At 43.7% G+C, this 15,912-nt stretch overlaps 1 protein-coding gene across 3 annotated transcripts in view; it reads right to left on the reverse strand.

Moving 5' to 3' along the window:
- Positions 1 to 15,912, reverse strand: part of LOC122792248 (phosphatase and actin regulator 4-like) — a 2,537,344-nt gene that overhangs the window by 2,144,593 nt on the left and 376,839 nt on the right. For all 3 annotated transcript variants that reach the window (XM_044059998.1, XM_044059995.1, XM_044059996.1), the window contains exon 2: positions 5,861 to 5,900. The gene's annotated coding sequence lies outside the window, so the exon portion shown is untranslated. The remainder of the gene's footprint in view (positions 1 to 5,860; positions 5,901 to 15,912) is intronic.

Here is a 15,912-nt window from a genome sequence, read left to right on the forward strand (position 1 = left end):
TCCTCATTTTCCCCAAACAGTACCAGCTTTTGTGGGGCCCCCACACAGTCAAGGATGATTGGGGGGGGGGCTGCAGCCACGGGTATAGCAGGGACCTAAAGCTGGCTATGTAGTTAGTTTTAGTGGAGAAAATGTACAACAGCAGGATTTAACTAAGCCAGGGGCACTATGTCAGTGGTAAAATATTTAATGGAATTCGGATGCCTGTTCCTTGACTAAACAATGTTACTACAACCAGAAATACCTTTGAATTTTAAAGGAGGTATAAATAAGAGTTATTATCCGTGTGGTTTATTAAGTATACAAGAATGCTGTACTAGGTTTTGTTGTTTTGACAGACATGTAACAAAATATCAGGCTAAGATAACTTGTTGTGGGTGGGGGCCCCCAGGGAAAAAGGGGCCCCCAGCGACCACAGGGTTCACTGGTGCCTAAAGCCAGCTATACACACTTTACTGCTCAATGTTATAATGAATTTAAATGGTTTTAACTACCACAGAACAAGTACCCATTACAAAATCAGCAGAGGTTCATGAGCCATAAATTCAAAACAGCCTAAAAAGCTTCTGCAGCACAACAGATTTAAATGCTTGACCAGGAAGGGGGCTACCTAGACATAAAATAAGCTTCAAAACACTCCCCCACACAATAAAACTGGCAATGAAGCTGATGAATCAAGAAATAAAAAGCAGAAAGCTTGTCAAATAAATTCTTCAAAGACTCAAAAGGGTTACAGGGGAAGCTGCTCCAGACTACAAAAACCAGCATGTTGTTAAGAGTCTTACTGGGATTTATGCAAAACATTGTATAGAAACAGGAAAATCTTTGGTTTCTGTTCTCAGTTTAGCAAAAGGTTTCAGTAATAAAGGTAATAGATGCAAAGGGTGGGACACCTTGAGAATGTTGCATGGATGGTTTGTCAAACAAAACTTAGACTTTTTCACTTATGAAAGTGTTGATAGATACAAAAGACTTGAGCCTTGGCAGCACTTAACACAGTCAAACAAAATTTTGTCACGTTTGCCTTATGGACAGAAAGCAAAACACATGAATGTTGATACTTCAATGAGTCAAACATCAAACATCAGTCAATAACTTGTTATTAAGCTTCTGGATTACGCTATTAGTGGCAGGCAAACACGCTAAGAAGACCATTTCTAATATGCAGAAAGCATACAAGGTATATCACACTGAACTTAATGGCCAGCAGTCATAAACTGAAATAAACAATGCCATGCGATACACAATCCAATGTGAAGACAGCATCGTGAGAACACTCCTGATGCATCTTGATGTGGGTCAGTGACGCACAGGAGTAAAAGTACTATATAAAACAGTATCAATGCAGAACTATATCCTTCAATCCATAAAAGCTTAGTTGACAAATTAAAGAGCATGTTCATAGGTTGGTACTAGGCTATCGGCCCTAGGGCCTATACAAGCCTAGCCATAACAATTCCCTGGCTATTTCTTCCCACAATGTTTACTTCTCTGGACCCCTGTCTAGCAGGGTGACTGACGTGATCCCTGGGGTAAATTTCCTATCTCCCATCCAGTTGTCAAGGTTCCTTTTGAAAAGGGCCAAGGAGGCGCTCAGCTTGACATGTACAGGCAGTCTTATTCCAGAGTATGAGGAGTCCCTGGGTTAGGAACCTATCCCTCCAGCATGTTTTGTACATTGTGATGACAAGGTTTAGGTTCCTGCAGCATGTGGCTCTGATGGATTGGGATTTCTTTAAGTGTAGCATGTCCAACAGCTCTGGGTTTAACATGGCCTTGTATGTTAAGCAGAGATCGCCTCGGAGTAGACAATATGCGACAGTACAGCTGAAGTTTTTTTAGCCGGTCAGCAAAGGGCATCTGCTTTAGGCCTGTGATTCTTTTAGTGAGGTGTTTCTGCAGCCTTTCCAGTTGTTGCAGATGTCTTGTGAGGTACATACCAAACAGGGCGTTGTACTCTATGATGGGTCTAATGAGGGATGAGTACAATGGGACAATGACCTCCTTTTTCTGGATGAAAAGCCTTTAGTGACGAGGTGTGCCACATAGGAGTATTTCCTGACTGCTGTGGCGATGTGGTTATCGAAGGTGAGACCACTGTCCACCTGTGTTCTTAAGTCTCTTATCACACTTTTGGTGTTTAATGTACTGCCACCTATGTGGTAATTCATGGGTACATGTTTTTTCCCAAAGGGGATAACTATACACTTCTTGGCATTGAGCTTGAGTCCATGGCTCTGGCACCAGGCATCGGTTTCTGTAAGGCCCTTTTGTAGAATATCCACATCATTTGGGGATTCAATAATGGCTCAGAGTTTGCAGTCATCTGTGAACTTTGTTAGCCAGAGTCCCTCAGTGTCAACCTGTACTTCAGAGAAGTAGAAGCCAAACAAGAGCTGTCCCAGGACTGACCCCCTGAGGTACTCCATTTGTCTGGAGCTGGATTTGGGGTTGGATACTTTTATACTGTGGGTTCTGTCAGTAAGACCAGTTGGCAACCCATCAAGTAACGTAGGGATTTATGCCCAGCTTAGTAAATTTATCTAGGATTCCAGAGTAAGGGATGGTGTAGAAGGCCTTGGCGAGGTCCAGACAGGCTGTGTGGACTGCTTTACCCTCTTCCACGGCACTGGAGACTGATTTGAAGAAGTCAAATCAGGTTCAGGAGATACGATCGGCCCTTCACGAACCAAACACGGTGGGGTCCAGTGTCTGAAGGTTGCCAATGTCTTTGTTTATAAGTTCCATGATAATACGTTCCATGGCCTTTCAGATCAGGCTCGTCAGACTGATGGGACGTTGGTTCCCAGGATTCAAGGTGGATCCCCCCCCTTGTGGAGTGGGATAACTCTAGCTGTGTGCCACTCAGTGGGCACGAAGCCTGAGGTGAGGCTATGATTAAACATGACACTTAGGTGAGGTGCTAGTTCACTTTGTAGTTCATGTAGTACCAAAGCCGGGGATGTCATCTAGTCCCATGGATGCTGTATTCTTAGCTTTGGAAAGTGCAGTTTTTACCTGTATGGCCGTGATTACTGGAATTTGGCAATCTTTCTGTACTGAGATGGGCCATTTAGGGGGTGAGAAGGGGGTGAAGTTGGCACTGAATTGATCTGCCAGGATACTGCCAATGTCCTTGGGATCAGTATATTTAATGCCATTCTGTTGTAGCTTACAGCAGATCTGAGCATTGCCATTTAGATTCTTGACATAGCTACAGAATGCCTTGTGGTTATCTTTGGCAATTTTATTTTCGTAACTAGCTTTGGAGGATTTTATGAGGTATCTCATCTTCTTACTGATGCTGGTAAGGGAGTTTTTTGCATCCTGGGATTTTCCTCTTTTCTGCAACAGTTTCTTCCTGATGTTGCATAGTTTGTTTATGACAGGGGACCACCAGATTGGCTTCCTTTTTTTGGAGGAGAGCGTCTTGGTTCTATTTGGGATGGCACGATTCATGCACAAATGGATGCACTTGTATAGTGCTTTAGTGTAGGATTTGGTAGTCGAACTTTCAGTTCCCATCTGCATGGGTGGCATGAAGTTTGTCACTTCTGACTTGAGTAGCATGAAGTTGGCCTTAGAGAAGTTTCTTTACTGATGTTTCCTTACTAGGAGTGGGATGTGGATGTCAAAGGTAATTAGCTTCTGTTCAGACCTAACCAATGAGGGGGTGACCACTAGTGTGGAGCATCGATTTCCCATGTTGGTAATGACCAAGTCCAGGATATTGGGGCCCCTGGTGGGACTATGGATTAGTTGATCCATGGCGTTGGAATTTATGAATTACAAGAACCATTGGGCAAAGGTGTTGGTACACAAGTAGTTTTCCCAGTTAATGGCAGGGTAGTTGAAATCACCCAGTATTAGGGTGTTTGGCTGTATCTTAATATTTTCCAGTTTGTTTAGAAAGGTGCAGTGAGAATCTTGGGGCATGGTGGGGGATCTATAGCAAGATACAATTTGGATTGCAGCCTTAACTGGTGTTAACTGCATCTGGAGAATTTCGGATGCATTTTGTTTTGCAAAAAGCCTGGAGGTGTATATATCCTTGGTGAATATGGACACTCCTCCACCTTTAGTGTTTCGGTCCTGGTTTGGTGGCTGAAAAGTGCGGTAAGAGTTGTAGCCTGGTATTGCAGGGGTGCTCTCTGGAGCCTTGAACCAGGTCTCAGTTACTGCACAGATATCGATGTTCTCCATTTTTAGGAGTGCCTCGAGAGTGTGCATTTTGACGTTTAGACTTCTAGCATTGAGTAGCATTACCTTCAGATTTTGCATACTCGTACCTGTTACGGTGGTGGCATTATCCTTTGAGCATTGCCTAAAAAAGGCGCTACAAGGGTGGCAAGAGCCTTAGCCAGTAACCTGAATCCCAGGGGCAACAGGTGCAGATCATCGCTGGCAAAGCATCGTGGTTGGTCGATCATGTTGTCCCAGGCAGAAAGATACTGGATCACCTTTGAATGACACCAGAAGCTTAGCCAACTGTTGAAGTCAATCATTTTGTCCTTATACTGTGGTATCATTCTGGGTGAAGGCAGGATGCTACTGAGGGCTAAGGTCATACCTGCTTGGGCCACATGATCCAAGAGCTCTTCCAGGTCTCTTTTCATGTACTCCAGGGAGGTATGTCTCAAGTCATTCACTCCAACATGGACAATGACAGAGCTGTATTTGTACTTGTTGTGCAGTGACTTGAGTGCATGTGTTATGTGGTGGATCCTGGCACCCGGCAGGCAGCTGACTGCAATTTTCTCCTTGTTCACCCTGGTGAGCGGGACATCAGTGTGCCTGACTATAGAATCACCTATGACTACTGTTTGGTACGTTGTCTTGCCTTAGGGGCTGCTGTTGGGTGGCACACTGTTTATACAAATAAAAACAGAGGAATCATACCATGATTAAATCTGAACTAAAACGTGTGAGATAAAATGGCAAACTTTTCTTGGTGGTAGGGCTACCACAACAAAAATGCAACAATTCATAAGCCAGACACTTCACTGTAAAAATAAATATGCAGGTTAGCTTTTAAAGTGATTTGCCACATTTCTATTTACATCATGGCATTTGCAGAGTAACTGTTGCAATGCATTTTCCAGCTTGGCGTTCCTTTTTTGGGGTGGGGCCATTTTTTAATAAGTTTCATAAACATTTTATTAAATCATGACACAAAAAAATTAGCTTCACCAGTTGCGACTTTACCATACATTAATATAAGCTACATCCACAGACCTTAATGGGACACCTTTGCACTTGTGCCTCAGTAAGCCCAGTAAAGCCTATGGCTGCAACAGATGCTTTGCCCGAGTCACTGAGGTTAAACTTTTTTACCTCTATGCCGTGGCTGCAAGGAAAATGGAAAGTTTACAGTTAATTTTAAATATGAAAAGGATGATCAAAATGTTTCCCAGTGGGGGGAAAGGGCTGTTTGAGAGTTTATGCACTGCATGCTGCAGTGCAAAAGTAGGTTTAGAAATGTCGGTGATCACTAAGTGACAACTGAAACAGTGAAGCTTCAGTGATCAAAACAGTAGTAGCAAACTGCAAAGGAAAGTATTCCTATAAAAACAGATAGATACTCTGCAAGATATAAAATTTGTACTTAAAATATCATAGAACTAGAAACCGAACAGTAATTAACAGAAAAAGAAAAGAAAAGTGGAAAAACAATGCTTTTAACCAAAGGACTGAAAAAGAAATGTTTAATGTTTTTACAGTATACATGTACATGAAATAAAAAAAAATAAAATAAGACAGTTCCACAGATGAGGGAAAATGACTGTGTATATGCATGCATGTGTGGAGTGCTGGTGGTTTGAGAATACAACCAAAGAGAAAGAGAAAAATAATCACTTACCGAAACATCTCAAATACTGCAATCCAGAAAGCAAAAGGACCTGGGGGAAAAAGCAAAGAAACATGTTGATGTAACATTCATTTGTCAGTGCAGAATACAGACTTACACTAAAATGAACAGCAGAAAAAGTACAGTTCTGTAAAATATTTACCATAAACAGTGGATCTTCAAGGAAAACTCACCAACAGTAAATCATAATACTTGGCTTCACCAGCCTTCTAGGGAGATTTTCCAAGATGCTCCTTTTACTTGTGGAAGCCAACAGTGGTCTTGTATCTGCAAATGTATGTATGCAAGTAATACAGAAGTGATGATTCTCATTGAAATCTGGTACTGGCATGCACTCCTGCCTTGAAGGCACTTTTAAGGAATGTGTGCTTATACAGGAGACAAAATCCACTTATGAGCTGATTATTACAACAGTGAAAGAGGTTTTCATATCATATTGGATCCATATAAACTGTTAGTACTGTGCAGTACCATGGGAAGGGTATAACTATATACCCCTCCACAAGAGAAGAGAGCTTTACTGTTAGTGATCCATTTTGAAGATATACTTGTAACAGTGGGTCATGTAATTGTACAGTTTTCTTCAGAACAGCCACTTTAAACAGTGAATCATATATCACTCTGGTGAAATCTGAAGCAGTACTTGGTTACCCCTGGGAGGTGGACAGTTACAGGATCACCTGCAGTACAGCAGTGGCCAAAACCTATCCTGCCTCTTGAATGTTTCTAACTTGTACGGTTTAGTTAAGGCTGTAGCCTGTAATCCACATAGCAGCTTCTTAAATATCTTGAAAAAAAAAATCAAAATTTCTAAAGTAAACTGCTGCTTCTTCTAGTCTAGTGTAATGTGCTCTAACAATGCCTTGGAGAGACTTACCGTACTAAAATAGCAAAGATACAACAGTGGCACAACGACTTTGAAAAGGAACGTCTGTCTGTAATCAAAGAAACCCTTTCTTGAAGAAAACAACCTAATCTGACTTCCTGATCTTTTCTTCATGTAAAATTGCAGTTGCCCGAGCACAAAGCAGAAAGAGTTGACACACTCCTTCACTGTGAGAGTTTGAAGAGAAGATATGACTGACTAAGATTTACATAAGGCAACGACTACTTTAAACTTGTATGAGGGATTAATTTTCAGAAGGATGCTTTAAATTATGAAAAACTATACAAGATGGCTTGCATGTGAGGGCTTGTAATTCAGAAATCTTCTTTCTTGAGGTCACAGCAGCTCAAAAGCAGAACTGTACAAGGACATTACTGTAACAGATGTTGCAGTATGATCACTGCTGCAGCAACCATAACCACTGGTTGCAGAAGAACCTACATGTGTCCCACCTTCTAGGGCCTTGTACCCTTTACACCCCCCCCCCGATGGCAGATGTCTGCTTCCCAGGAAGTCAGCATGTCCTCAGTATAAAGGTGAAATTAATCCATGCAGTCTTTAGTTCTTTCTTGCCCAAACAACTGTAGGTAGGATCCATTAAGCTGTCTACAGGGCAAACTCCTCACATTAAAGGATGTTCTACCACAACCTATTCTCCAGGGTTTCTTTGCCACAAGTGCATGGAGATTCCCTGAATCATGTCTGGGCCAGAGGGGACTAGAGGCCCTCAAGTTAAGGTGGGTGTGGCAAGTTATGGAGAGAATGTAGTAGTATCCATCCTAGACCTAGAATGCTAACTATGAGAAGAGGTTTGGTAATACCACTGCAACAGTGATCTTACTTATCATGGTTAGCTCCTTACACAACTTCACCATGATCTTCATATGAATCACTGCTGCAATATCTGTAACCTCCAAGAAAATTCCAGAGCTTTTGACCTTCAGGTGGTGAGTTAGTGTCCATGTGTACACTGCACAAAGCCCTTCAGAACAGCTGTGGTGAAATCTGCCTGGCTTCTGAAAGGGATGTCCAGTCTGTAGTGCCTGGAAAATGTGTAGAGATGATCAAGCGGCTGCCTCCTGCATGGCATGAGTACTCAGTCTTTGTGAAAGGCTGTGATAGTGGCCATAGCCTTTGCATTGCATGATTTCATACACCCCTTGACAGTCTTACCAAAAAGCAACAATAAAAGTGCAATAAGCCAGCCATGTGGAAATTGTCAGCTGAGGGACTAGTTTCCCTTCCTTGTTAACTGCAAAGGGCACAAAGTGCTGACCCATATATCTTGCATTTTTGGTATGAGCTAGGTAGTATCTCGGTTGCCAGTGTATATCCAATGAAATGATAATTATTTTGTATATTAATGAAAGAAAGACAGGCAAATGTGTAGACTTGTTTACAGATACCTTTGTGTCCACTTTAAGCATGAAAGGAATGGCTTGTCCACAAACTGACCAGATCCTTGTGAGAGGAAAAGGCTTTGTCCATCAGTGCCTGCAGCTCTGAGATGTTTCTAATAAATGTAGCTGCTAACAAAAGTACTCGGGTAAGAAACCTGTGTTTTGAATCAGCTGCTACAGTGCCTTCATTCTAGGTAATACACCCTCTTTAGAATCTGATTAACTGGTAGCAACGAGGCCAAAGATGGATGCAATGTGTGTAGACAAAACATGCATCTTCAGAGGCACCATCCATTCCTGTTCTGAACAATTCGAACAGGTATTGTAGGATCACTGATGCAGTCACTGAAATGAGAACTTCATCCCTCCTTTGGCACTATAGGGAGCATCTCTTCCATTTTACTAGGTAAGATTTCCATGCATCAGGCTTCCCAGTTTTCCTCATGATGTTACAGGCCTGAAGAGTTACAAGATCATATTATTCATTTTGTCATTATGACTGCCTACAGGTAAGGGTGCATCATGGACTTCTTGAACATAGTCAAGAGTTTCACATACTGAGGCACTGTTCTTCCTTGCCATCTCCACTATGAGGAAGAACCAATGCCAACACATCCAGAAGGGTGACATTAGGAGCATCCTGGGCCTCTCTTCCCTTTTTTTGATGGGGAATAGCAGCATAGGAGGGAAATCATATAGAAACAGACCTTCTCAACTGACAGAGAAGGCATCCACTTCCCCAAGCATTGTAGTGTGGGGCTCTGAAGCCTGCTTGAAAGGTACACCATAATTTTTCTAAACTTGATGAACCCATTACGAGAACTACTTTATACAAGGCAATGTAGTAATTATCTCCTGCAGTAACTGGTTGTGTTGACGACAGACCTTTTGAAGAGTACCACTGCAGTTTCCTCAAGTGGAATCTTGCTAAAGGAACCATATGGATGGTGATGTCACATATGCAAAGATACACAGACACTACCTCAAAGAGACTGTAATCATTTAGGACATATCCATAAAGTACTTCACCAGATATCACACTTTGTCCTGAAGCAAGAATTCTTTCTAACTGGAAATTCCAACAGAGACACCACGAAAACCATGTCTTCCTAGGTCCAATTTTAATCTTTCTGAAGACCAATGTTCTAAGGACAGCTCAGGGTAAACACAACAGTCTTCTCCAGCCCTTTCTCAGAGTAATGTTATCCCTGAATGCCCCTGGTTCAGCAGCAGGCAATTACTGGAGCAAGATACTATGTAAAGACGTCTGACACAATGGCCACTCCAAAGAATCCCATTTGTGGTTAATGTGATTAGGAATATTAAGTCATGCATCTTTCACATTCAGTGTGACAGAGGTTCACATACTGAAGCTTAACATCTTGAGTTTTCAATTATTTGTATAGTCTTGAAAAGTCTAAAATGGGCCTCCATGGACCAACCCTTCCAGAAACCAGAAAATGTCTTTACAGTTGAAGCCTGTGCCTTATTCTTCCTTTGGCATTCTCTCTGCCTCCTGCTGAAGAAAGTAATCAAATAAGGACTGCATCAAATGCCTCTGTCCTTTTGGTACTGCTATAATCCCTTGGAGCCTTGGCCTAGACAGGAAATGCATTCCATACTTTTGCAAGATCACCTTGTACAGCTTATTTGTCTAGCAATTTCTTTACACTGTTCTACAAATAAGGTCAGCTGGTCTCTACTTTCCTGTTGTTGTCAGGGAGAAGGGAGGAATGGCAGTGTCAGGGGAATTCTGAAAGCTGGTCTGAGGTTTTGAATTTAGGGAGGGGACGCAAGAGAAGTATGAGACAGTCACGGCTGCTTCCTTTCCAAGACTTAACCCTCCTGGCATCCTGGATTCTATGCTTGCCTTTACCCTGCTGATGGCAGAGGGGCTAGCTCTTTGAAGAGTAATTTTTATCATGTCCAAGTACTGGGGGATGTAGTGGTTTGAAGTTTTTTTTTCTCCTTTTCCTTCGCCACTCTGAATACTTCATGAGCAGGAGGCCAAAACGCAAACCCTTATCGAAGGGAATATCATGGAACTGCATTTTGACATCTTGGTATCGCCAATCCAGATACAACTCCTAATGACGGACTCTGTGGCAACAGTTAGAGATGCTGCATCAACAGCAGTATGCCTACACTTAATGGCATGTTTAGTCAGTCAGGTGGGTAATTGGTTTAATTTAAGAATCCTCATCTCGTGACTATTGTCAAAGATTCCACCTATTTTCTCTTTCAGCTGACTAAGGAGTTTAGCCTGACATTGTATCATATGTATCCTCCAATTAAGAGCCAGAGTTGTTACTGTATAAACAGTCTTCTAAATCCAGTCCAAGTTTTCATTCTTCTGGTCGCTGAGAAGTACATTAAGAGCTGGAACCAAGTTAGACCCTTTCTCAGCATCCAAGGACACCACTGTGAGATCTCCAATGGGATTTGTAATGGATATATTACTTTAATAACTTATTCTAATATACTGCAGTTTCATATTTTCCTTTCCATTCTAAAGCATGGCTTGACTATTGTTAAGAGTTCATTAAAGCTTAGCAAACGGGTGGTAAAGGTTTCTTCTAATCATGCAACCTTGAAATAAATTTATGTACCCTGTACTTTACAGAACATGTACTTGTATGGAACATAGCCGGAAATAACCTTGTTGAAAGTGAGCACAAATCGCAGCAAGATAATAGCATGAAAAATATTTTAAGCTATCCTCCCATCTGCACCCATTTAGTCCTTTTACCTTGAAAATTTGTGTATGGCTTTTATCACAGTTATGTAAGCTTTGAACCTTGCATGTTTTTTCTATTTTAGAATACAAAAGGGCTTGTATCCGTGCAGAAAGTTAAATCTCTCAATTTTGAGATATTTCGTATCATACTATTCTAACAAATAATGCATTTCCATTCAGAATCTTTTAGAGTCTGTGTACAGAACTGAATAGCTGCATGACATATGTGTAAACAAGAAGTTATGTACTCACCATAACGTTCGATGTATGTAGTCCATCCCGCCTTACATTCTTACCCGTGGGTTCGGAGCTGAATCTCGGCTCCAACTCAGCCATACTCTAGCTCGAAGTCTTCAATTGGCTCGTGGCCAAGAGGTTACCCAATCATGCAACAGGTCTATTCCCCAGATCTTTTTTGCTGCAAGCGCGTGCGTACTCACACACTCACACACTCACACACACACACACACACACACACACACACACACACACACTCTCTCTCTCTCTCTCTCTCTCTCTCTGAGAAGAACAACCCCAACAGAAAGGACTACTGACACCTAGAGACTATACCTCCAGGTCCTCCAGGAGAGGGTAGGAGGGAGGTTTAGTAACAATGTAAGGCGAGATGGACTACATACATCGAACGTTATGGTGAGTACATAACTTCTTGATGTTATGTAGTCCAAGCTCGCCTTCATTCGTACCCATGGGACAGCGTCCCTAGCACCTTGATCTTGGGTGGCTCAGTGAAAAATACTCTTGAGCACTGTGGAACCAAAGGAAGATCTGCCTCTAGAGACCAAATCTAATTTGCAGTGACTAATAAAGGTATGAGGCGAAGCCCATGTTGCTGCAGCACAAATCATCCATAGACATCCTAACCTGAAACGCAGTTTAGGTAGCCACAGGTCGTGTAGAATGAGCCTTCACTTTAAAGGGTAATTCTTTGCCACTGGAAGCATAAATAAATGAGATGCAATCGGAGATACAGCGAGACGAGGTTACCTTACAAACAGGAATCCCAAGTCTAGTGTCTGAAAACGAGACAAGCATTTGATCTTATTTCCTGAAATCTTTTGTCCTATGTAAATAGAAATGCAATTGTCTATGAACATCTAGCTGATGAAACTTAAATTCTGCCTTGTTGGAGAATTTAGGAAAAACACAGGCAACTCAATGGATTGGTTGATATTGACAATAGAGGCAACCTTTGGAACAAAGGAAGGATTGGTCCTTAAGGAGACCCTATCTTTGTGAAACGCCAAATAAGGTGGCTTAATCGATAATGCTTGGAGTTCAGAGACCCGCCTAGCTGAAGTTATGGCTACCAAGAATACTGTCTTCCATGACAAGAATTTAATGTTACACGTAGCTGCAGGCTCAAAGGGAGTTGAGATGAGCTACTGCAATACAAAATGGAGGTCTCATGGCATTACTGGATCAAAGACTGGAGGTCGGAATAACAATGTCCCTTTCAGAAAAGCCCTACAAAGCCTATGAGCCATAAGGTTGGGCTCATTAGCAACGTGAAAGGTATCCACTTTAATGGTTGCTGCAGCTGACCCCTGACTGAACAGTTGAGAAAGAAATTCTAATATTGCCGAAATAGGCTCTGGATAAGGATCAATATGTCTTTCACGGGACCAAATAGAAAATCTCTTCCACTTACTGAAATAAATCTTCCTGGTAGAAGGCTTGTAAGATGATGATAGAATATGGACCACTTCCGAGGAAAAATCATGAAACCTGACCAAGGACGGAACTGGAGCAGCTAAGCTGTCAACTTGAGGGTCTGGATGAAGGGATGGAACTGTCCTGACATACAAGTCAGCAGATCTGGAGATGGGTCCAGAATCCAGGGCTTGTCCATTAGATAGATTTGAAGAAAGAGAAACCAAATCTGACGAGGCTAGTGTGGGGCAATGAGGATAATTTTTCTTCCCAAGGACTGTGCTTTCTGAATGACCTTTGATATCAGAGGAAATGGTGGAAAGGCGTAGAGAAGACCGGAGGGTCAATCGTGAACCAGAGCACCCCTGGGTGTCTCCCCCTCCGGGGGGAAAAGGTGAAGTAGCTGCTGCATTTGGCATTGAGGGGGCTGGCAAATAGATTGCAGCAAGGCTGACCCCATCTGTGGAATATCTTCTCTGCAACAAAATTGTTCAGGGACCACTTGTGAGGCATTAGTATAGCTCTGCTCAGCCTGTCGGCAATCAGGTTGGACTTCCCCGGTATATGCGTTGCAACTAGAAAGCGTTGGGAAGACACCGCCCACTGCCAAACTCGAAGTGCCTCTCTGCAAAGGGGGTATGATTTGGTTCCTCCCTGTTTGTTCAGATACCATACCACTGACATTGTCTGAGTGGATTGCAATTGTCCCTACAGGGAGAAAGCTCTGAAGTGCTTGCAACGCTAATAGCACTGCTCTCCTCTCCATCAGATTGATATGCAAATGGGTCTTGTGATCCTGCCACGTGCCTTGGACTGTCCTGCCGAGATAATGCCCCCCACCTGATCTGGGAGGCATCCGTGGTCACCATGGCAACTGGAGAAGATGGAACAAAAGGCTTGCCCACGTCGAGACTGCTGGCCTGAAGCCAACAGCGTAGATCCTGCTTGCACGTGTAGATAACCAGAATAGAATGGGAGAGTAGAAGATGCTGTAGTGACCACTGGGCGAAAAGCAGCCACTGAAGAACCCTCATGTGTAGTCTGGCAAGGGGAACTGGCATGATCATGGCAGCCATGGTCCCTAATAACTTGAGGACCACTTTTGCCTTGACCTTCCTCAATGGTAGTAAGGCGTAGACCTGCTGTAATAGAGCCTGAATTCTCTCTTCTGGTAAGAAGGCCCTCATCAGTTCAGCGCTGATAAAAGTGACATGCTGCGAGGGCAACAAGGCAGATTTTTACAATTTAAAGTAATTCCTAACCTTTGGCACAGTGTAATGGTGGCATCCCAATAGTGGATGTCATCCAGGTACGGAAACACTGGGAATCCCTGACGTCTCAAGTGAGCCCTTACCACTGCCATGCATTTGGTGAACACCCTGGGGGCTGTGGTGAGACCAAAAGGAAGAGCGCGAAACTGAAAATGACTGGCTCCCAGCCGGAAGCGTAGATGACCTCTCTATGCCCTGTCCATCTTGATATGGTAAATAAGAATCTTCGAGGTCGATGGAGCACATCCACACATCTTTCCCTAACAGAGGGAGTATTGACTGTAAGGTGACCATGCAGAACTTGGACTTTTGTACATGAAGGTTCAATTGGCTGAGATCCAAGATGGGTTTCCTGTTCTTTTCGGCACCAAAAAGAATCTGGATTAAATCCCGAATCCTACTTGGTCTGCGGGGACAGGCTGGATGGCTCTCTTTGACAGCAACTTTTTTATTTCTAAAGTTGCAGAATCCCTGTAACTGGGTGAAACGTCTGGGATTCTCTTGGTTTGCGGGTGAGAAGAGAAGGGAATATGATAACCTCTAGAAATTATCTTTAATAGCCACTCGTCTTGGGTGACATCTTGCTAGGCTTCTGGGAATAAAGAAATGCAACCCCCGACCGGCTCCAGAGACGCACAGTCGGCCCTCCCTTCAGGAGCGCTGGTAGGGAGAACCACAAAAGGAATCACGGTCCCCCTGGTTACGTGGGCCTCCTCTGCCTCTAGGGCAGCATCTACATGAATTTCCATCCCCTCCCCTGCTTCTGGAGGGGGAATCACTTTGTGCGTCCTGAAAAAACCTCTGCGACTTCCTGAACCACATTTTTCCACCCTTCTGGCCCTTGGGGTAAGGTCTAGAAGGCATAGAAAAATGGACTCCCATGGCAGATGGGGTTTTTTCTTCCTGCTCGCACCTAGTGAGAGTGTCCTTCACCTTGGTTCCAAACAACGATGAACCATCAAAGAGAGCGTTGGTGAACGTAGACTTGAAGGCCTCCGTGAAACTGCACAGGTGCATCCAGGAGTGCCTCCTAAGAGACACTCTGGAACCCGCTGCCCTACTCGCTCCATCGGCTGCATATGAGATCAGCCTCATGGAGGACTTGGTAAAGGAATTTAGGGTAGACCTCTGTGCATTGATCTTCTGTGCCACGGCATCAGAAATGTTACCCTGTAGAGAATCTCCTATCTCTTTTAGGAGATCTCTCTTGAGCCTTGTAAAATGCATCAAGTAGTTCAGCGACCGCAGTGTAAAGGCCGCTGAGGTAAACACACGCTTCCCATACCTGTCCATAGCCCGGGACTCCTTGCTAGGCGGATGGATGGTAGAGGACGTTTCAGCAAGTTACTTCTTGGTGGCTGCTGCCACCACCATAGCATCTACTGGAACGCCTTTTGTTAGATATTCCTTGTCAGTGGGGGTGGACAAAAACTCAATGGGTCTCCTAGGGACCGGTTCCACAGTGTCAGGAGTTTCCCACACCTTTTGACAGACTAGCTCTAGTAGGCTCATTGAAAGGGGGAGAAACCCAAGAGGTGGAGGGTTGAGACCCGAAAGCCTTCAAGAACACAGACTCCTCATCAGAAGGGGATTTGGAGAGCCAGCCACCTCTCTGCTTCAAGATCTCAAGGATATCTGAAAAAGAGACATCTTCAGAAGATGACTTGGGGGACCCCTCTGACTGCTCAAGGTCGGTGTCCGACATGAGACTCATCTGGGGAGTACAGGCGTTTCTTCTTACACAATTCTCTTTCTGGCAGGCTCCTCAGGCAAAAACTCTGGGAAGACATCAGAAAGTTGGGGACCACTCATGGAGGTATCCTGAGGCTTTGGGTCTCCGCTGTCCAGGGATAGAGGGTGATCCGAAACAGACATCGGTGCCAGACAGGGAAGAGTACTGGTGCTGTAGGATGCAGCTGACGACCTGGCCAGCACGTTCCTCAACCTCGAAGGCTGATTCCCCCCCGGCTCCAAAGTCTAACTAACTGTAGAGGATGCAGTAGTAGCCCTCAGCACCGAGGAAATGAGATCCGAAGCAGAAGTTGGGTCTAAGCTCACTCGAGCCAAAGCACTGAGAG

This window comes from Protopterus annectens, chromosome 1.part2, assembly GCF_019279795.1.
Source record: "Protopterus annectens isolate FY-2018-M chromosome 1.part2, PAN1.0, whole genome shotgun sequence".
In the NCBI taxonomy this organism is placed as follows: Eukaryota; Metazoa; Chordata; order Ceratodontiformes; family Protopteridae; genus Protopterus; species Protopterus annectens.